Genomic DNA, 22,235 nt, shown 5'->3' on the forward strand with positions numbered 1-22,235 from the left:
CTCCTCCTTCACCTCCCTCTCGTGTCTCACCCACCGCCCACACGCATCCTGTTCCTCTATCCCGAGTCTCACACCCGATTGGTCCTCAGCCTCAGCTGACTCTCTCACAGTTCAGAGTTCAGAGTCTCTACAGATTGGGATAGAAAACCTCTCAAAAAGAGAAAAAGCGCCGCACAGCACAAAAAAGGAAGGTGAAGGCTGATGTGAGAAAATAAAAGGAGCTTTATTTGCACAAGGTGCAAGCGAAACCTCTTGACGCGTTTCGGCCTGGCAGGCCTTTGTCAAAGGCCTGCCAGGCCGAAACGCGTCAAGAGGTTTCGCTTGCACCTTGTGCAAATAAAGCTCCTTTTATTTTCTCACATCAGCCTTCACCTTCCTTTTTTGTGCTGTGCGGCGCTTTTTCTCTTTTTGAGAGGTTTTCTATGCTGTTACATTTCGCGTCTGCACGCCGAGTCATTGCTGGTTTGTTCCTGGCTGCCGGGTCTGCCGTGACGTCATCTAGAAGCACCATCTATGCCGCCGGTCAGGTGACCACCCTCCGCATCGGCGGGTAGCGGGTTGGCGGTGAAGAAACAAGATCTTGAAACGGAGGGATCCTAGCTTCATCCAGGAGGAGCAGGAGCATACATCACATTGCCAAGACCGGACAGGCTTGACATCAACAGCCACAAGAAATATACTTGAGTTTCCCGTGTTCCAGCCTGATAGTGCTCACGGTGAGCTTGTTGGGGGGAAGGACATAATATACATATTACACTGCCAGATGGTTGATTATAGCCGGGGTCTGAAAGATTCATTTTATTATTGCTCACCAGCAGGACTATGCTTTATTCTGAGCGCCTGGAGGGTTAGTCAGTTGATTTACCCATTTGTATACTGTCTCTACAGATTGGTTGCCCTTCGCGCGCTTCTCTCGCGCATGCGCAGCCTAACTTGTACACAGTGACCTTGCTGGCAAAAGGACAATATGGCGCTTCCTTTGCAAATGACAGCGCGGAACCTTTATATATATGCACATCCTTACATTCTCCCCTCTCCAGAATCCAAAGTCCCCGCTGGTCTACCTAAACCACATATATATAACTATTTACACGACCCTCTCTTTCCTAGATTAGGTTACACATTTCGTTAAACAGTACCATCACAGCTTGCATCCTATGCCGAGCCCACTGCTGAGCCTCATAATGGGGTGCCCCAAATTGATCATATGCCACCCGCATGGGAGGCTGACTGGTTCTTTGACTTCGCCGAGGTTGATTCTCCTCTGCTTCCTCTGCAGAGTATCCAGTCTCAACTGGTATTTCCATCTCTACCCTTGAGGGGTTTTCAGCATTAGTACAGTCTCTCTGGGGTGTGAAACAGGGACTTTGTGGATCAAGGGACTGACTCGCTGGAGTCAAATGGTCAATGTTCGGGCCAAGAGGCTCTTTACCCGTGGCTCCTTCGGGAGATGCCCCCACAGCCGGAAGGCCCCTTTGAGAGGTTCCTTCCATTGGATCCTCAGAGGTGGCAATTTTTACAGTCTCTGGGCCATCCTCTGTGTGTTCAACTTCTCCATCTATGGGCGTGGCTGGAACTTCCAATTCGTCAGTCCCTACTTGAGGTATGGGAAGTAGATGATTCCTATGCCACACTTTTACGCGGCCTTCGGAATCCTTGATCCGGTACACAGGAAGGCCAGGCATCTGTGACTCCACCTCATACACACCTTCCCGCCACCGGTCCGCCAATTTATGCTTCCCAGGAACACCTAAGTTGCGTAAGAGGACCGCATCTCCGGGGTGAATTTCCTTGTGACGTACTTTGTGATCGTAGCGCCTTTTATTTCCCGCATTCAATTGCGCTGTCGTCCGTTCAGCCAATTTATAGGCCAGCTGTAAACTGTCCCTTAGCCGCTGTACATATCGAAAATGCGTTCTATTGGATACCCCATCGGTAGATATCCGCAGGCGCACATCCACCGGTAACCGGGCTTCTCTTCCAAACATCAAAAAATACGGGGTATACCCGGTGGACTCATGTCGGGTACAATTATACGCATGTACCAAGGCCTCGACGTGTTTACTCCACTCCGTCTTTTGCGGGCTCGTCAAAGTTCCTAACATATCTAACAAAGTGCGATTGAACCGTTCAGGCAAAGCATCCCCTTCGGGGTGGTACGGGGTAGTACGCGACTTGGCAATGTTCAGTAGTGTGAGTAACTCCCGTATCAGTGTACTCTCAAAATCCCTGCCCTGATCATAGTGAAGACGATTGGGTAACCCATAGTGAAAGAAATATTTCTCCCACAGTACTCGGGCCACCGTTACGGCCTTCTGGTCTTTCGTAGGGAACGCTTGGGTGTACCTAGTGTAGTGGTCAGTGATCACGAGAACATTACTAACGCCCCGACTGTCGGGCTCGATACAGAGGAAATCCATACACACCAAATCCATGGGGCCCGAGCTTTTCAAGTGTGCCATGGGGGCCGCCCTGGTGGGCAGTGTCTTTCTTTGCAAACAGCGATTACACCTCCGACAATGTCACTCCACGGACTCCCTCATTCTAGGCCAATAGAACCTATCCTGTAGTAGCCCAAATGTCTTGTCAATGCCCAGGTGGCCATGGTCATCGTGAAGGGCCCGGAGGACTAGGGTTCTCAAGCGTTCCGGCAAAAACAGCTGGCGCCGATCGGGATGGTTATGATAGGGTATCACCCGATATAACAAACAATTGTCCATTTCGAACTTCCCAAACTCATTTGACAGGAGTTTCACCAAGTCTTTGGGGGCTCGCTTCAGTATAGAAGGGTTATCTTGTTGTACCGCTTGACGGGCTAGCTCCACTATGGGGTCTTGAGTTTGATAATGCACTAGATCCCTCCACGAGATGATATTATCTTCAGTGATGTTCATCCCTTCTCGACCTTGATAGGCCCGAGGAATAGCCCGCGAATGACATCCCAACGAGTCAACAACCCGTAATTCCGAGAATGCTACTTGGTCGTCGACTACCGCAGCCACGGAGCAGAGGGCACGAATCCCGGGACCCGGTATCTCTTCCCAGACTTCCTCATCAGGGGTGGATTGAAGGCCAGGTCGACGAGACAGGGCGTCGGCACCTATGTTGGTGGGCCCGGGTTTGTATTTAAGGTTGAACCTGTAGTTGGCTAGAGCAGCTAACCAACGGTGTCCCGTGGCGTCTAATTTGGCAGATGTATTTATATATGTCATGGGATTGTTGTCCGTACGTACTTCGAACTGTACCCCATACAGGTAGTCGTGCAGTTTGTCCACCACAGCCCATTTTAGCGCCAAGAATTCCAGTTTATGGACCGGGTAGTTCTGTTCGCTAGGGGTCAAGCTTCGGCTCGCATAGGCCACCGGACGTAGCCCGGTCTCATACTTCTGATGCAAGACCGCCCCTAAGCCGCTAAGGCTAGCATCGACATGTAGGACATATTCTCGTTCTGGGTCCGCATAGGCCAAGACGGGAGCCTGAGTGAGGCTGGCCTTTAAGTTCATGAAGGCCTGTTCACATTCCGGGGTCCATGTCTCCCCAAAGGGCGTCTGTGCCGTGATTCCCTTCCTCTCGGTTTCTCCCGGATATACCTTTAGAAGATCGTTCAATCGCTTGGCCTTGCTAGAATAGCCCTCAACGAACCGGCGATAATAGCCACAAAATCCCAAGAAGGACCGCAACTCTTGGACATTATGAGGTCTAGGCCAATTCACCACCGCCTCTATCTTCCCTGGATCGGTGGATACTCCATCAGCCGATACAATATGACCCACATACGTCACGGAGGATCGACAGAACTTGCATTTGTCCAGAGACAGTTTTAGACCCTCCCCCTGAAGTCTATCCAGCACCTTCATCAGCCTCTCGGAGTGCTCCTCTAGAGTCCGCCCGAACACGATAATGTCGTCCAGGTACACCAAGCATTCTCGCGGGTTCAGGTCTCCGAGGGTTTTTTCCATTAATCTCTGGAACGTGGCCGGGGCCCCGCAGATCCCTTGTGGCATGCGGGTAAATTGGTAAAACCCTAATGGACAGATGAAGGCCGTTTTTTCTTGGTCTTCCTGGCCCATGGGTACTTGGTAGTATCCGGACCTGAGATAGAGCACACTGAACCATTTACTTCCCGTCAGAGCGTTCAGGAGATCCTCGATTCGGGGCAGTGTATACTGATCGGGGATAGTACGGGTATTCAGGGTTCTGTAATCCACACAGAGACGGACCGTCCCGTTCTTCTTGCGGACTACCACGATGGGTGAGGCGTAAGGGCTCTGAGATTCCTGCACGATGCCAGCCGTTTCCATCTCGGCGAGTAATCTCCTCACTTCTTCAACATCCCTGGGGGCAAGCCGGCGGGAGCGCTCCCGGAAGGGGGTAGCGTCGCTCATTCGGAGGGTATGGTGGGCACTGCGACTGCACCCCACATCCATATCACTAGTGGAGAACACACTCCTTCGGTCGTGTAGCTCATTCTGCAGTCTCTTCCTCCATTCATCCGGGAGTGGCGAGTCGCCGAAGTCAAATTCCAACACTGAATCAGAGGTAGTAGGGGAGCACCTAGATTGTCTCGTCGGGACCTTCTCCTCGGGAGTCACGGGGTATATTCTTCCCAGCGTCTGCCGCCGGTCAATAGTCATGGGATACGGGGATATATTCTGCACGTACACCCAGGTGCGACTCGGAATCTTCCCGGGCCATTTCTTTACGGAGGCCAGTACTTTGTAGCCCAATCGTTGTTCGTCTTGGGCCACACTTTCCACGGTGAAGAGTTGATCCTCCGACCGTCGTCGGGGGTAGTGGCAAGCAGCGACCATCATTCGTCCTTCCCCCGGGGGAATTTGAGTCAGCCCCCATTCTTGGCTGTAAAGGACGCCATACTCCTCTTCAGTCGCAATTTTTCCGCAGACCTCTTGGAGGGCGGGGCAGGCCGCTAGGGCCAGCAGTGGGGCTTCTCCCGCTTCCTGCAAAAACTGGCGGAATACCGCGCGCACAATGTCAGCGTTGGTCCCCAAGATGATTGGGGCGCTGGGGTGGTCCTGAGGTTCGGGGCACACTAAGGCCTCCACTTCCATGGGGTGATGTTTACCCGTGTTCAGCTGGAGAATATCTAACTGCACCTTTACTACTCCGTCTATGGGGTAATCCTCATGACTCAATCCCCGTAGTCGCAAGGCATCCGCAGATAGCAACGGCAATTGGTGTAGGTGTTGGTCGTAGAAGGGCCGGTATACGATGGTCACTTGGGATCCCGTATCCAACAATGCGGCGGCATAGATGCCCTCGATAACTACCCGAATAATGGAGGCGGGGCCAATTCGGTGGCTCTGAGAGGGCGGTGATGCCTTTTCATCCTCCAGAGTTTGGCACGGCATTGACTGCGCCGGTCGGGACGACGTCCTCCGCAAGGTGGGGCAGCGGGCCCGTAAATGTCCCATCTTTCCGCATGCGTAGCACTGCATCTGGCTGAGGTAATCCTCGCCTCTCCTGGTTGGTGAACTTCGCCCGGTCGGGGGACGAGATCTGGGTGTCACTGGGGGGGTGACATCCTCGGGGTCGGGATCCCCAGATTCGGGCACGTCGGGCTTGGGTTCCACTTTCTTGACTTCCTTACTCCCGGGCTGTGGCTTCTTCCCGGTGGCTAGGTCACGCCCTAACAACACCGTCTCGTGCGCTTGGACCCGATCCATTAGGTCGTGAAACGACAAGGCTTGTCCGGGCGTTAGGCAGCTACTGACCCGCACCGACACGGGGTGTAGGGGTAGGAGCCCCCTCAACAGCTGAGTGGTGCGTAGTCCGTTGGCTTCTATCCTCGGCAACACGCCTTTCCTCACCAGATTCCAGAGGTCCAGGTGTAGTCGCCTGAGAAAATAGGACACCATTTCCCCTTCCTTCTGGGCTAACGCATGGAATTTGGCCATCAAAGCATACGTGTCCACCGGGGCTCCATACGCCTTTGTCAGGCAGTAGATGAGATCTGCCGCATCAGCTTCCGGATTGTCATCTCGGTAGTAGTGCACCATGTGGGACGCGGGGGGCCGTAAGCACTCAACGATGCGCTGTCTGCGGACCGCGTCCGTGCAGGTCCATTCAGGAGGTACCTGTTCGGTATGATCCAACCAGTCCTCTATCCCTACTGCTGCGGCCGAGTTTATACGTGCATTTGCCTGTTCTCGGCCGCAGCAGTAGCCTGGAGCGCGCCGGAGGGTGACGGGCGCGCGCCGAAGCAGCGGAAGAGTGCCCTCCAATCGGGGCGCTCTCCCTCCCGCTGCCGGGTCCACCGGGTCCCCCGGAACCCCCTGCCGCCGTCCCCCACATCGCGGGACACCAGGGCTCCCTCGGGGAGCCCTGGACGCGCGTGCAGGGGGCGCACGCTCCCGATGACGCGTGACCGCGCGTCGGTGACGCGCGGCACGCCGAGGGGTGGCCACTAGCAAGCCGGGAAATCTCCCGGCTTGCGGATCTGGCCGCAGTGCAATAAACTGTGTCGCCAGTGTACTTCCCCTTGGGGCGTGGGTTTCTCACCGGAGAAGGCCTTTAACTTCCTGTACTGGAGTGACTGGGTGGTGTTGTGGAGAGCGGTGGCTATGGCGGGAATAGAGGTGTCTCCCGGTAAGCTATCCCCGACTGCGGGGTAAGAGTCCAATCTTGATAAGCTAAGTCGGTTGAGGCCAGACCGCAGGCCGGACGGGGTGGAGGAGGAGCCTAGGCTCAGGGCTGCCGGCCAGCGAGGGTGCAGGCCACGGTCAGGGGAGTGGTCGGGGCCTCCGGTCGCGGCACCTACGGCGGGTGTATACTCTCTCTGTGGGGTGGAGGTGGCCAGGGGCGCAGGGGTGTCCGCCTGGACTATGGGGCAGCGCACCCCCGGGGCCTCGGGCAGCAGCAGTATACGGGGCAAAGCCTTGGGGCATATATCTTGTTCAGTGGCATACAAGACCCGGCGCCAGGCCTGGTCGCGGTCATAGAAATGGTCTTGTACTTGGGCATTGTCCAGGAGCGGAAGCTTTCGGACCTGCTCGGTCACTGTGCCTAATGAGATCGTGGCGGGGACATGGCCCAGCGCGAAAGCACGGTTCAAGGGAATCCCGCGCCGCTGGGCCCACTTGCGCACCTCGAACGCCGAGGGCACCGACATGATGTGGGTTGGTTGCACAATAGAGACAAAAAAAAATGTGGGAGCACCCCAGGTCTAAGATCTCAGCAGCGCCTCCAAATGTAGCCCTTTTTGTGACTGCATGCACTAAGGAACTACGGTGTTGCATGTACCTGTGGCTTCAGGAGCTCTGAGCCTCCGCTATTTGGGAGCCTGGGGTCATACCCTTACTTATCACGGTGCAGCGCCTCCACTTGCCCAGGATCCCCATGATAGAGAATATACCCTAAGCAAGAACATAACAACCATATTGTGCAACAGCAACCTTTTATGTATTATGCATACTGAACGGAATAAATGCAGAATATATATCTTAACGCTACACACACACAGTGGCTCGGCCACACCTTATCAGGGATAATGTTCTGTACACAGGTGGCTCTGCCACTCTCCCTAGGAGTATGTCCTATAACCAGTATCTGTATTGTACCATATGGTTTCACACTGATGCCCCAATTAGTTAGTGGGAGGCGGGATCAGCGCCTGTTGACCGGTGTAGGTGCACTTGTAGACAATGATACCTTCTGATCACTGCGATGACCGTCACACTCCACACAGGGTCCTTAGCGTTGTTCCAGCCATTCGCCGACACTCCGTTATGCTGCGCCGTCTGTATCCAATCCAAGATGGCGACCGCAGCTCCGCAGATCCAACCGCACTAAAGGGAAACGTCCCTAACAGCTATGGGCATCCCTACAAAATGGCACCCTACGATGACAGGGGAATGCTCCTCGGGCCTGGGGAATGTCTCTCACCTAAGCAGGAAGGTCACTGACCCTCCGCTCACGCACACGAGGTTCCGCCAACCTCCTCCTTCACCTCCCTCTCGTGTCTCACCCACCGCCCACACACATCCTGTTCCTCTATCCCGAGTCTCACACCCGATTGGTCCTCAGCCTCAGCTGACTCTCTCACAGTTCAGAGTTCAGAGTTCAGAGTCTCTACAGATTGGTTGCCCTTCGCGCGCTTCTCTCGCGCATGCGCAGCCTAACTTGTACACAGTGACCTTGCTGGCAAAAGGACAATATGGCGCTTCCTTTGCAAATGACAGCGCGGAACCTTTATATATATGCACATCCTTACATTATGTTGTGCAAAGTATTGCACACAAATGAACTCTTAGCACTATGTTGCAGCATAGAGAAGCTATCAATATAGATTGCAATCAATAGAAGACAATGCATTTATTGAAATGGAGTTCTTTATTAAATGTTTTACAGCCAGCAGCACACTAAAATTTATAACTTGGAAAATGTTTGAAGAATTCAGAGTGTTTTCTTCTTTAGTGTGCCACATATTCCAGTAAGTAAAGATTGCTTTGCCAAGCAGATACAAACAAAATGCAAAGTGCAGTGAAGATTTTAATAACACGTTACCTATGAAAAAGTCAACGTAGTCAGCAGGATTTGAACCTGCACGGGGAAAACCCAATGGATTTCAAGTCCATCGCCTTAACCACTCGGCCATGACTACATAGCTGGTAGTACTGAATACAGTCACACAGATGGCTCTTGAGCGGATATGGGTAACACTCACTAATGAATGATGACCAATATGAACTAAATAACCATGAGAATATTTTCATAAAGAGAAATACATGACTTGTTTGTACACATTGTTTAAACAACATTATCTTTGTAAAATGTTGCTTCTATTGGGTTTTTGAAAAATGACGAGAAATACTTTTTGTTAACCACATTCAATGTACAGTATGAAACAGATCTGAGGCAGAAAAAAAGAAAAGGGGTTAAAAGGAGTAATGGGAAAATGATCTAACTTGGATGTCAGAGATTAAAAGAGCAGAGTTGGAGGGCAATTGGGGCAAGAAGAAGATGGATCATTACAGGAACATGCTCCAGTGGCGTAATCGGTTAGCGCACGGTACTTATATGTCAGTATATGCTAAGCTATGCCGAGGTTGTGAGTTCAAGCCTCACCTGAAGCAAACCCTTTTTTTGTTTCACCAACCAATAGCATTGTTTGAATGTATACAATGTTAAATAAAAGGCCTATGGATGTAAATTGTAAAATGTAATCTTTTACATTAAAAACAACATTTCCGCATTTTGCTATTTGGCTTACATTGGAGCGCATGTAAAGCAATCAAATTCAATAGGTGTCTCAATGTGGGCAAGAAGATATTGGTAATTGATGATGTATGATTTAAAAAAATAAAAAAATGAGAGCTGTCCAAGCAAATTCTTCCTTTTTTCAAACCAAAATACACCAGTGGAGCCAATGCTACCCATTATTTGGGTCTAGAGGATACATATATTTCCAGATTTATATATCCTAAAAAGGCAATCTTTAATGAGCATCCTGTCTATCTGTACTAAGTAAGGGTCAGCCTATCCCCCCTTCTTAACCCAACTATTCACCTCTCACATTCGTATCTTGTTCATCATATGTAAACCACTTCTCACCTCTCTCATAATCTGTTGTTATTACATTTCCTCCACCTACCCCCTGAGAATGATTAATAAACAAATCTAAACTCAATACAAAACCTCATTAAGAGTTAAAATTCACCCTAGCAAAGTCACATTCTACCTTTCAATCAAGCCTGAAATATTTTTTCAAACACAATTTGCACCTGAATGGCGGTGGTGGAACAAAAGCTTTCTACGTTTTGTTTTTAAATCCAAACAAGTATAAATCCCTCTTAAGAGTTAATCCTCACTGTAGCACAACCCCATGCTATTTCACCAAGAGTCTTCAATTGAATAAATTCTCTTATTGCTATAGGCGAGTGGATCTTGTATGTGGTAGAAACCAAGAGTGCTGAAAGAAGTTTTGCATGTACGACCACCTTTTCTTTCAGTTTTACTTGCTTTATGCTTTATCAGAGTGGGCAATCATAAATGACAACATAGAAGAGGAATAAAGAATCTTCTTTTTTTGCCAATTACATAGCAAGCTAAAGGAAAACATGCTAAAACCACATTGAAGGTTTGAGTAACACAGTTAAAGTAAATATGAAGGAACAAAGCTTGATGTTAATATTAAAGAGATTTTAAATGCCTTAAGCATAGAATAAAATATTCCAAAACATTTGAACTTTGCAACTCACTCAAAAAATCATGTCTTTTGATCAATTTTAAACAGAGGGTTCTCACTTGAGAAAGACCACTTTTTGATGGTTGAAACGTTGTGCATTTGATATAATAAATTCTTTAAATCCGTAGAGCCCTGAATCCTCCGTTTCTTTTGCTGACTTTGGAGTCTGTCATTCACAGGGACTCCCCTGGATCAGGAGCACCAGTAACAGCAAGTATCAGTTAGAGTTTTCAGTTTTTGGTGTGCAGCATTTATCTTGTTTTTTTCTGCTTTTGATCAATTTTGACATACAAAGGGTGGAGGGATACCAACATTGATCTCTTGGGTATCTAGAGGGAACTATCAATATGCAGACTATGGCAAAAGTATCAACAAAATAAACATGTCCTAGAATTAAGTATTCAATATTGTTAATCTGCAAGACAAAAACATACAGAACCCCTATAAGATCATATTGAACCCCCCCAAATAATAAATCTGTTTTTAATGTAACATGTTCTGTCTCTGAATTTAATATCAAAGTACAAAGTACATTTGTTCTTAATGAGAATCATTCTGTTTCACAAAAGATTCCATAAAGTTTACATTTGATTAATTTCTTAATTTTCTGTAAACTTCAGGAAGTTACAGTACAATTATTACAGTACATTAATGACCATTTTTCAGTAAAATTCATGCTAAGTTGGTTATTTCTTCAACAGGTTTAGAAAGCCCTGCTTATCTTTTGTGAATGATAACAATAAAACATTACAAATGCTTTTTCATAACAAAAAGCTATTTGTGCTGAAGTGTGATAAGCAGTTGAACTATAACATTGATTATTCCCATTATATTTAAACAATATAGTTTTGGCAGACTGTAAAGAATGTACACATCTCAATACATGCAGTACTTAGCACAGTCCTTAAGAAGAATTCAAATATTATCTGTAATTATAAAGTGGAAGAATTCCCTCACTCTCACACTAAAGTGCTCATTATCCTTTGTCACCTTAAGTTATTTCTGTAGGGGTAAGCCGTTTCTCCTCTATTTTATGTTGTGCAAAGTATTGCACACAAATGACCTCTTAGCACTATGTTGCAACATAGAGATACTTATCAATAGAAGACAATGCATTTATTGAAATGGAGTTCTTTATTAAATGTTTTACAGCCAGCAGCACACTAAAATGTATAACTTGGAAAATGTTTGAAGAATTCAGAGTGTTTTCTTCTTTAGTGTGCCACATATTCCAGTAAGTAAAGATTGCTTTGCCAAGCAGATACAAACACAATGCAAAGTGCAGTGAAGTTTTTAATAACACGTTACCACAGAAAAAGTCAACGGAGTCAGCAGGATTTGAACCTGCGCGGGGAAAACCCAATGGATTTCAAGTCCATCGCCTTAACATCTCGGCCATGACTACATAGCTGGTAGTACTGAATACAGTCACACAGATGGCTCTTGAGCGGATATGGGTAACACTCACTAATGAATGATGACCAATATGAACTAAATAACCATGAGAACATTTTCATAAAGAGAAATACATGACTTGTTTGTACACATTGTTTAAACAACATTATCTTTGTAAAATGTTGCTTCTATTGGGTTTTTGAAAAATGACGAGAAATACTTTTTGTTAACCACATTCAATGTACAGTATGAAACAGATCTGAGGCAGAAAAAAAGAAAAGGGGTTAAAAGGAGTAATGGGAAAATGATCTAACTTGGATGTCAGAGATTAAAAGAGCAGAGTTGGAGGGCAATTGGGGCAAGAAGAAGATGGATCATTACAGGAACATGCTCCAGTGGCGTAATCGGTTAGCGCACGGTACTTATATGTCAGTATATGCTAAGCTATGCCGAGGTTGTGAGTTCAAGCCTCACCTGAAGCAAACCCTTTTTTTGTTTCACCAACCAATAGCATTGTTTGAATGTATACAATGTTAAATAAAAGGCCTATGGATGTAAATTGTAAAATGTAATCTTTTACATTAAAAACAACATTTCCGCATTTTGCTATTTGGCTTACATTGGAGCGCATGTAAAGCAATCAAATTCAATAGGTGTCTCAATGTGGGCAAGAAGATATTGGTAATTGATGATGTATGATTTAAAAAAATAAAAAAATGAGAGCTGTCCAAGCAAATTCTTCCTTTTTTCAAACCAAAATACACCAGTGGAGCCAATGCTACCCATTATTTGGGTCTAGAGGATACATATATTTCCAGATGTATATATCCTAAAAAGGCAATCTTTAATGAGCATCCTGTCTATCTGTACTAAGTAAGGGTCAGCCTATCCCCCCTTCTTAACCCAACTATTCACCTCTCACATTCGTATCTTGTTCATCATATGTAAACCACTTCTCACCTCTCTCATAATCTGTTGTTATTACATTTCCTCCACCTACCCCCTGAGAATGATTAATAAACAAATCTAAACTCAATACAAAACCTCATTAAGAGTTAAAATTCACCCTAGCAAAGTCACATTCTACCTTTCAATCAAGCCTGAAATATTTTTTCAAACACAATTTGCACCTGAATGGCGGTGGTGGAACAAAAGCTTTCTACGTTTTGTTTTTAAATCCAAACAAGTATAAATCCCTCTTAAGAGTTAATCCTCACTGTAGCACAACCCCATGCTATTTCACCAAGAGTCTTCAATTGAATAAATTCTCTTATTGCTATAGGCGAGTGGATCTTGTATGTGGTAGAAACCAAGAGTGCTGAAAGAAGTTTTGCATGTACGACCACCTTTTCTTTCAGTTTTACTTGCTTTATGCTTTATCAGAGTGGGCAATCATAAATGACAACATAGAAGAGGAATAAAGAATCTTCTTTTTTTGCCAATTACATAGCAAGCTAAAGGAAAACATGCTAAAACCACATTGAAGGTTTGAGTAACACAGTTAAAGTAAATATGAAGGAACAAAGCTTGATGTTAATATTAAAGAGATTTTAAATTCCTTAAGCATAGAATAAAATATTCCAAAACATTTGAACTTTGCAACTCACTCAAAAAATCATGTCTTTTGATCAATTTTAAACAGAGGGTTCTCACTTGAGAAAGACCACTTTTTGATGGTTGAAACGTTGTGCATTTGATATAATAAATTCTTTAAATCCGTAGAGCCCTGAATCCTCCGTTTCTTTTGCTGACTTTGGAGTCTGTCATTCACAGGGACTCCCCTGGATCAGGAGCACCAGTAACAGCAAGTATCAGTTAGAGTTTTCAGTTTTTGGTGTGCAGCATTTATCTTGTTTTTTTCTGCTTTTGATCAATTTTGACATACAAAGGGTGGAGGGATACCAACATTGATCTCTTGGGTATCTAGAGGGAACTATCAATATGCAGACTATGGCAAAAGTATCAACAAAATAAACATGTCCTAGAATTAAGTATTCAATATTGTTAATCTGCAAGACAAAAACATACAGAACCCCTATAAGATCATATTGAACCCCCCCAAATAATAAATCTGATTTTAATATAACATGTTCTGTCTCTGAATTTAATATCAAAGTACAAAGTACATTTGTTCTTAATGAGAATCATTCTGTTTCACAAAAGATTCCATAAAGTTTACATTTGATTAATTTCTTAATTTTCTGTAAACTTCAGGAAGTTACAGTACAATTATTACAGTACATTAATGACCATTTTTCAGTAAAATTCATGCTAAGTTGGTTATTTCTTCAACAGGTTTAGAAAGCCCTGCTTATCTTTTGTGAATGATAACAATAAAACATTACAAATGCTTTTTCATAACAAAAAAGCTATTTGTGCTGAAGTGTGATAAGCAGTTGAACTATAACACTGATTATTCCCATTATATTTAAACAATATAGTTTTGGCAGACTGTAAAGAATGTACACATCTCAATACATGCAGTACTTAGCACAGTCCTTAAGAAGAATTCAAATATTATCTGTAATTATAAAGTGGAAGAATTCCCTCACTCTCACACTAAAGTGCTCATTATCCTTTGTCACCTTAAGTTATTTCTGTAGGGGTAAGCCGTTTCTCCTCTATTTTATGTTGTGCAAAGTATTGCACACAAATGACCTCTTAGCACTATGTTGCAACATAGAGATACTTATCAATAGAAGACAATGCATTTATTGAAATGGAGTTCTTTATTAAATGTTTTACAGCCAGCAGCACACTAAAATGTATAACTTGGAAAATGTTTGAAGAATTCAGAGTGTTTTCTTCTTTAGTGTGCCACATATTCCAGTAAGTAAAGATTGCTTTGCCAAGCAGATACAAACACAATGCAAAGTGCAGTGAAGTTTTTAATAACACGTTACCACAGAAAAAGTCAACGGAGTCAGCAGGATTTGAACCTGCGCGGGGAAAACCCAATGGATTTCAAGTCCATCGCCTTAACATCTCGGCCATGACTACATAGCTGGTAGTACTGAATACAGTCACACAGATGGCTCTTGAGCGGATATGGGTAACACTCACTAATGAATGATGACCAATATGAACTAAATAACCATGAGAACATTTTCATAAAGAGAAATACATGACTTGTTTGTACACATTGTTTAAACAACATTATCTTTGTAAAATGTTGCTTCTATTGGGTTTTTGAACAATGACGAGAAATACTTTTTGTTAACTACATTCAATGTACAGTATGAAACAGATCTGAGGCAGAAAAAAAAGAAAAGGGGTTAAAAGGAGTAATGGGAAAATGATCTAACTTGGATGTCAGAGATTAAAAGAGCAGAGTTGGAGGGCAATTGGGGCAAGAAGAACATGGATCATTACAGGAACATGCTCCAGTGGCGTAATCGGTTAGCGCACGGTACTTATATGTCAGTATATGCTAAGCTATGCCGAGGTTGTGAGTTAAAGCCTCACCTGAAGCAAACCCTTTTTTTGTTTCATCAACCAATAGCATTGTTTGAATGTATACAATGTTAAATAAAAGGCCTATGGATGTAAATTGTAAAATGTAATCTTTTACATTAAAAACAACATTTCCGCATTTTGCTATTTGGCTTACATTGGAGCGCATGTAAAGCAGTCAAATTCAATAGGTGTCTCAATGTGGGCAAGAAGATATTGGTAATTGATGATGTATGATTTAAAAAAATAAAAAAATGAGAGCTGTCCAAGCACATTCTTCCTTTTTTCAAATCAAAATACACCAGTGGAGCCAATGCTACTCATTATTTTGGTCTAGAGGATACATATATTTCCAGATTTATATATCCTAAAAAGGCAATCTTTAATGAGCATCCTGTCTATCTGTACTAAGTAAGGGTCAGCCTATCCCCCCTTCTTAACCCAATTATTCACCTCTCACATTCGTATCTTGTTCATCATATGTAAACCACTTCTCACCTCTCTCATAATCTGTTGTTATTACATTTCCTCCTCCTACCCCCTGAGAATGATTAATAAACAAATCTAAACTCAATACAAAACCCCATTAAGAGTTAAAATTCACCCTAGCAAAGTCACATTCTACCTTTCAATCAAGCCTGAAATATTTTTTCAAACACAATTTGCACCTGAATGGCGGTGGTGGAACAAAAGCTTTATACGTTTTGTTTTTAAATCCAAACAAGTATAAATCCCTCTTAAGAGTTAATCCTCACTGTAGCACAACCCCATGCTATTTCACCAGAGTCTTCAATTGAATAAATTCTCTTATTGCTATAGGCGAGTGGATCTTGTATGTGGTAGAAACCAAGAGTGCTGAAAGAAGTTTTGCATGTACGACCACCTTTTCTTTCAGTTTTACTTGCTTTATGCTTTATGCTTTATCAGAGTGGGCAATCATAAATGACAACATAGAAGAGGAATAAAGAATCTTCTTTTTTTGCCAATTACATAGCAAGCTAAAGGAAAACATGCTAAGACCACATTGAAGCTTTGAGTAACACAGTTAAAGTAAATATGAAGGAACAAAGCTCGATGTTAATATTAAAGAGATTTTAAATGCCTTAAGCATAGAATAAAATATTCCAAAACATTTGAACTTTGCAACTCACTCAAAAAATCATGTCTTTTGATCAATTTTAAACAGAGGGTTCTCACTTGAGAAAGACCACTTTTTGATGGTTGAAACGTTGTGCATTTGATATAATAAATTCTTTAAATCCGTAGAGCCCTGAATCCTCCGTTTCTTTTGCTGACTTTGGAGTCTGTCATTCACAGGGACTCCCCTGGATCAGGAGCACCAGTAACAGCAAGTATCAGTTAGAGTTTTCAGTTTTTGCTGTGCAGCATTTATCTTGTTTTTTTCTGCTTTTGATCAATTTTGACATACAAAGGGTGGAGGGATACCAACATTGATCTCTTGGGTATCTAGAGGGAACTATCAATATGCAGACTATGGCAAAAGTATCAACAAAATAAACATGTCCTAGAATTAGGTATTCAATATTGTTAATCTGCAAGACAAAAACATACAGAACCCCTATAAGATCATATTGAACCCCCCCAAATAATAAATCTGATTTTAATATAACATGTTCTGTCTCTGAATTTAATATCAAAGTACAAAGTACATTTGTTCTTAATGCGAATCATTCTGTTTCACAAAAGATTCCATAAAGTTTACATTTGATTAATTTCTTAATTTTCTGTAAACTTCAGGAAGTTACAGTACAATTATTACAGTACATTAATGACCATTTTTCAGTAAAATTCATGCTAAGTTGGTTATTTCTTCAACAGGTTTAGAAAGCCCTGCTTATCTTTTGTGAATGATAACAATAAAACATTACAAATGCTTTTTCATAACAAAAAGCTATTTGTGCTGAAGTGTGATAAGCAGTTGAACTATAACATTGATTATTCCCATTATATTTAAACAATATCGTTTTGGCAGACTGTAAAGAATGTACACATCTCAATACATGCAGTACTTAGCACAGTCCTTAAGAAGAATTCAAATATTATCTGTAATTATAAAGTGGAAGAATTCCCTCACTCTCACACTAAAGTGCTCATTATCCTTTGTCACCTTAAGTTATTTCTGTAGGGGTAAGCCATTTCTCCTCTATTTTATGTTGTGCAAAGTATTGCACACAAATGACCTCTTAGCACTATGTTGCAACTTAGAGATACTTATCAATAGAAGACAATGCATTTATTGAAATGGAGTTCTTTATTAAATGTTTTACAGCCAGCAGCACACTAAAATGTATAACTTGGAAAATGTTTGAAGAATTCAGAGTGTTTTCTTCTTTAGTGTGCCACATATTCCAGTAAGTAAAGATTGCTTTGCCAAGCAGATACAAACAAAATGCAAAGTGCAGTGAAGTTTTTAATAACACGCTACCACTGAAAAAGTCAACGTAGTCAGCAGGATTTGAACCTGCGCGGGGAAAACCCAATGGATTTCAAGTTCATCGCCTTAACCACTCGGCCATGACTACATAGCTGGTAGTACTGAATACAGTCACACAGATGGCTCTTGAGCGGATATGGGTAACACTCACTAATGAATGATGACCAATATGAACTAAATAACCATGAGAACATTTTCATAAAGAGAAATACATGACTTGTTTGTTCACATTGTTTAAACAACATTATCTTTGTAAAATGTTGCTTCTATTGGGTTTTTGAACAATGACGAGAAATACTTTTTGTTAACCACATTCAATGTACAGTATGAAACAGATCTGAGGCAGAAAAAAAGAAAAGGGGTTAAAAGGAGTAATGGGAAAATGATCTAACTTGGATGTCAGAGATTAAAAGAGCAGTGTTGGAGGGCAATTGGGGCAAGAAGAACATGGATCATTACAGGAACATGCTCCAGTGGCATAATCGGTTAGCACACTGTACTTATATGTCAGTATATGCTAAGCTATGCCGAGGTTGTGAGTTCAAGCCTCACCTGAAGCAAACCCTTTTTTTGTATCATCAACCAATAGCATTGTTTGAATGTATACAATGTTAAATAAAAGGCCTATGGATGTAAATTGTAAAATGTAATCTTTTACATAAAAAACAACATTTCCTCATTTTCCTATTTGGCTTACATTGGAGCGCATGTAAAGCAATCAAATTCAATAGGTGTCTCAATGTGGGCAAGAAGATATTGGTAATTGATGATGTATGATTTAAAAAAATTAAAAAATGAAAGCTGTCCTAGCACATTCTTCCTTTTTTCAAACCAAAATCCACCAGTGAAGCCAATGCTACTCATTATTTGGGTCAAGAGGATACATATATTTCCAGATTCCTGTATCCTAAAAAGGTAATCTTTAATGAGCATCCTGTCTATCTGTACTAAGTAAGGGTCAGCCTATCCCCCCTTCTTAACCCAACTATACACCTCTCACATTCATATTTTGCTCACCATATGTAAACCACTTCTCACCTCTCTCATAATCTGTTGTTATTACATTTCCTCCACCTACCTCCTGAGAATGATTAATAAACAAATCTAGACTCAATACAAAACCCCATTAAGAGTTACAATTCACCCTAGCAAAGCCACATTCTACCTTTCAATCAAGCCTGAAATATTTTTTCAAACACAATTTGTACCTGAATGGCGGTGGTGGAACAAAAGCTTTCTACGTTTTGTTTTTAAATACAAACAAGTATAAATCCCTCTTAAGAGTTAATCCTCACTGTAGCACAACCCCATGCTATTTCACCAGAGCCTTCAATTTAATAAATTATCTTATTGCTATAGGCGAGTGGATCTTGTATGTGGTAGAAACCAAGAGTGCTGAAAGAAGTTTTGCATGTACGACCACCTTTTCTTTCAGTTTTACTTGCTTTATGCTTTATGCTTTATCAGAGTGGGCAATCATAAATGACAACATAGAAGAGGAATAAAGAATCTTCTTTTTTTTGCCAATTACATAGCAAGCTAAAGGAAAACATGCTAAAACAACATTGAAGATTTGAGTAACACAGTTAAAGTAAATATGAAGGAACAAGACTTCTTATTTTGACTATTTCGTTGCGATGACCGTGTGGAGGCCTTGATGTGGGATCAGATGCACGTTGACGTGCACGTTGCCTTCTTCGAACAGTTGGTGATTGGGCCAGTGGCTGAGGTTGGGCCAGTGGCAGAGGTTGGCCCAGTGGCTGAGGTTGGGCCAGTGGAAGAGTTTGGGCCAGTGGCAGAGGTTGGGCCATGGGCAGAGGTTGTGCCAGTGGCTGAGGTTGTGCCTGTCCCCAAGCTTGGTCCAGTGGCTGAGGTTGTGCCAGTGGCTGTGGTTGGGCCAGTCCCCAAGCTTGGTTCAGTGTCTGAGGTTGTGCCTGTCCCCAAGCTTGGCCCAGTGGCTGAGGTTGGGCCTGTCCCCAAGCTTGGGCCAGTGGCTGAGGTTGTGCCTGTCCCCAAGCTTGGTCCAGTGGCTGAGGTTGGGCCTGTCCCCAAGCTTGGCCCAGTGGCTGAGGTTGGGCCTGTCCCCAAGCTTGGGCCAGTGGCTGAGGTTGTGCCTGACCCCAAGCTTGGGCCAGTGGCTGAGGTTGTGCCTGTCTCCAAGCTTGGGCCAGTGGCTGAGGTTGTGCCTGTCCCCAAGCTTGGTCCAGTGGCTGAGGTTGGGCCTGTCCCCAAGCTTGGCCCAGTGGCTGAGGTTGGGCCTGTCCCCATGCTTGGGCCAGTGGCTGAGGTTGGGCCTGACCCCAAGCTTGGGCCAGTGGCTGAGGTTGTGCCTGTCCCCAAGCTTGGCCCAGTGGCTGAGGTTGTGCCTGTCCCCAAGCTTGGTCCAGGGGTTGAGGTTGGGCCTGTCCCCAAGCTTGGGCCAGTGGCTGAGTTTGGGCCAGTGCCTGAGGTTGGGCCAGTCCCAAAGCTTGGGACAGTGTCAATGCCAGCTGATGTTGCTGCGGCTGTGCCAGTGCAAGTGCCACGATTTGTGCCAGGTGAATAGCCTGTGGCAGCGGATCCTGCTGTGGCTCTGGCTCTCTTGGTGGTTCACTTTGTGGCTCTGCTTCTGGCTATGATGGTAGCTCTGCTTCTGGCTCTGATGGTAGCTTTGCTTCTGGCTCTGATGGTAGCTCTGGATGTGGGTCTTTTTGCCTCTGAGATAGTGTCTCAGATTGTGCCAGTGGGTCTGGCGGGTGCTGTGTCTGCACATGTGCCACAACCTGCACCATGCATGTTGCTATGATCGTTAGGCTATTGGCCATATTTTGTAGAGTCTCCTGCTGTTGGGTCATTATGGCAGTCATGTTTTTCATGTGATTAGAGATGTTTTCATTAATTTTAGACTGTCGGTCAGTGTGATCTTGTTGGTGTTTAAAATAAATGGATTCTAGATTTGTTAAACCCGCCAATCTGTCCGAAGCAACCTGGTCTCCCTGTCCCGCTGGTATCTGGTCATGGTCTTAATCTGTATCATGTGTTGTCTCCTGTAATGCACTGAAATCTGGGCCTGAATCTTCATGTTCTGGGGCATCAATATGTGGTGTATCCAGTACCATCTCATCATCCTCACTTCTAACATTTTCATGTTCTGTTGGTGACACATCTGATTCCGTGTCCTCAGCTATAACTATATAATAAATTACAATACGTTACAATCAACATACTGGCTAAGTTATTATGTGCTACTCTTTATTTGCCTGTACAGACATAGTGAATGCACATATTGTGATTCTATGTAAATTATCCGTGCATCAGTTAAATAACAAGCATGCTTTTCCTACAATCAACAGTGAGGTGTAATTTTGACATTATATCAGGCCTGCACAACTCAAGTCCTCGAGTGCCGCAAACAGGCCAGGTTTTCAGGATATCACTACTTCAGCACAGCTGGCTCAATTAGTGGAATACTGCACCGACACACTTTATTCGAGCAAATACCCAGTATGTACCTGGCAGATACCTGGAATGCGCCGCTCCTCACCTCTGACAAGCCCCGTTGGGTTTGCCTTCCCAGCCTGGGTTCATGCCTGGCTGACGGGCGGCTGATCTGTTAAATGATAATGATTAGGATTTAATAGGCTGCAATGCTTCGCGTGTCTACCAGATGGCATAAATTCATGAATTGTAATGCAGTATATATATATATACTGTGCAGTATTGCAGCCAGCGGGAATAAAATGCTTCAATCCCTGCCTGGAAAATACCTCAATGCACTCGGGCAGAAAACAGTCACAAACCTCAATACACCCGGGTATACCCGAATTCGTGGGACTAGCCGAGCTCGAATAAAGTGTGTCGCCAGTGTAGGTATATCGATGATGTGTTATTCCTATGGAAGGGAAGCGAAGACACTTTAGGGGAATTCATGAAGTATATTAACAGTAACAAAATACATTTAGAATTCACATCGGAGCATAGTAAGGAATCAATTAACTTCTTAGATCTTACAATCTATATAGAGCATGAAGAAATCAAAACTAAGACCTATTTTAAAACCACCGACGCAAATAATTTCCCTTTAACCTCAAGTTGCCACCATCCAAAGTAGCTCAACAACATCCCTTACGGCCAGTTTAGGAGAATCAAGAGGAATTGTTCCGATAACACAATTTTTAAAGAACAATTGCGTGTATTACAGGGGAGGTTTTTGGAACGTGGGTATCAACCCAAGGTAGTGGAGGCAGCTTTTAAAAAAACAGAGTCAGTACAAAGAGGGGATCTATTGAAGCCATCTATAAAAAAGAAAGATGCAGGTTTTATTACAGCCTTTGTCACCACCTACAGCACAGATGCAGTAAAAGTCAGAGACATAATTAAGAAGCATTGGCATGTAGTGTAGAAAGACCCAGTTTTAATGGGACACATCCCTGAGGTACCCAAAGTAATCTTCAGAAAAGCACCATGCATAAAGTCGAAATTGGCACCAAGCACGTTTAGGAAAGAGACTACAAGTAACAACTGGTTATCACCACCAGTAGGTATTTATGGCTGTCATGGCTGCAAGGCATGTAAACAGGTAACAGAAGGGGATAAAACACTTTTCACCTCAAACGTTATGAAAGAAAATTTCAAATCAAACAAATGATAAATTGCCATATGGATTATGTAGTTTACCTGCTTGTTTGCCCATGTGGACTCCAGTACATGGGCCGCACCTCGAGACCTCTGAGAGTCCGCGTGCTGGAA

At 43.9% G+C, this 22,235-nt stretch overlaps 6 non-coding genes across 6 annotated transcripts; 2 read left to right on the forward strand and 4 right to left on the reverse strand.

Annotated features, from left to right (window-relative positions):
* Window positions 1-8,538: 8,538 nt before the first annotated feature.
* On the reverse strand, window positions 8,539-8,620 carry TRNAS-UGA (transfer RNA serine (anticodon UGA)). Its single transcript has one exon. It is a non-coding gene; the product is annotated as a tRNA-Ser (tRNA).
* A 379-nt stretch (window positions 8,621-8,999) lies between these two features.
* TRNAI-UAU (transfer RNA isoleucine (anticodon UAU)) lies at window positions 9,000-9,092 on the forward strand. The gene is given in 2 exon segments: window positions 9,000-9,037; window positions 9,057-9,092. It is a non-coding gene; the product is annotated as a tRNA-Ile (tRNA).
* A 2,435-nt stretch (window positions 9,093-11,527) lies between these two features.
* Window positions 11,528-11,609, reverse strand: TRNAS-UGA (transfer RNA serine (anticodon UGA)). Its single transcript has one exon. It is a non-coding gene; the product is annotated as a tRNA-Ser (tRNA).
* Window positions 11,610-11,988: 379 nt separating this feature from the next.
* On the forward strand, window positions 11,989-12,081 carry TRNAI-UAU (transfer RNA isoleucine (anticodon UAU)). Its single transcript is given in 2 exon segments — window positions 11,989-12,026; window positions 12,046-12,081. It is a non-coding gene; the product is annotated as a tRNA-Ile (tRNA).
* Window positions 12,082-14,517: 2,436 nt separating this feature from the next.
* TRNAS-UGA (transfer RNA serine (anticodon UGA)) lies at window positions 14,518-14,599 on the reverse strand. Its single transcript has one exon. It is a non-coding gene; the product is annotated as a tRNA-Ser (tRNA).
* A 2,914-nt stretch (window positions 14,600-17,513) lies between these two features.
* On the reverse strand, window positions 17,514-17,595 carry TRNAS-UGA (transfer RNA serine (anticodon UGA)). Its single transcript has one exon. It is a non-coding gene; the product is annotated as a tRNA-Ser (tRNA).
* Window positions 17,596-22,235: the final 4,640 nt, after the last annotated feature.

Source organism: Ascaphus truei (genome assembly GCF_040206685.1).
Source record: "Ascaphus truei isolate aAscTru1 chromosome 12 unlocalized genomic scaffold, aAscTru1.hap1 SUPER_12_unloc_5, whole genome shotgun sequence".
Taxonomy (NCBI): Eukaryota; Metazoa; Chordata; class Amphibia; order Anura; family Ascaphidae; genus Ascaphus; species Ascaphus truei.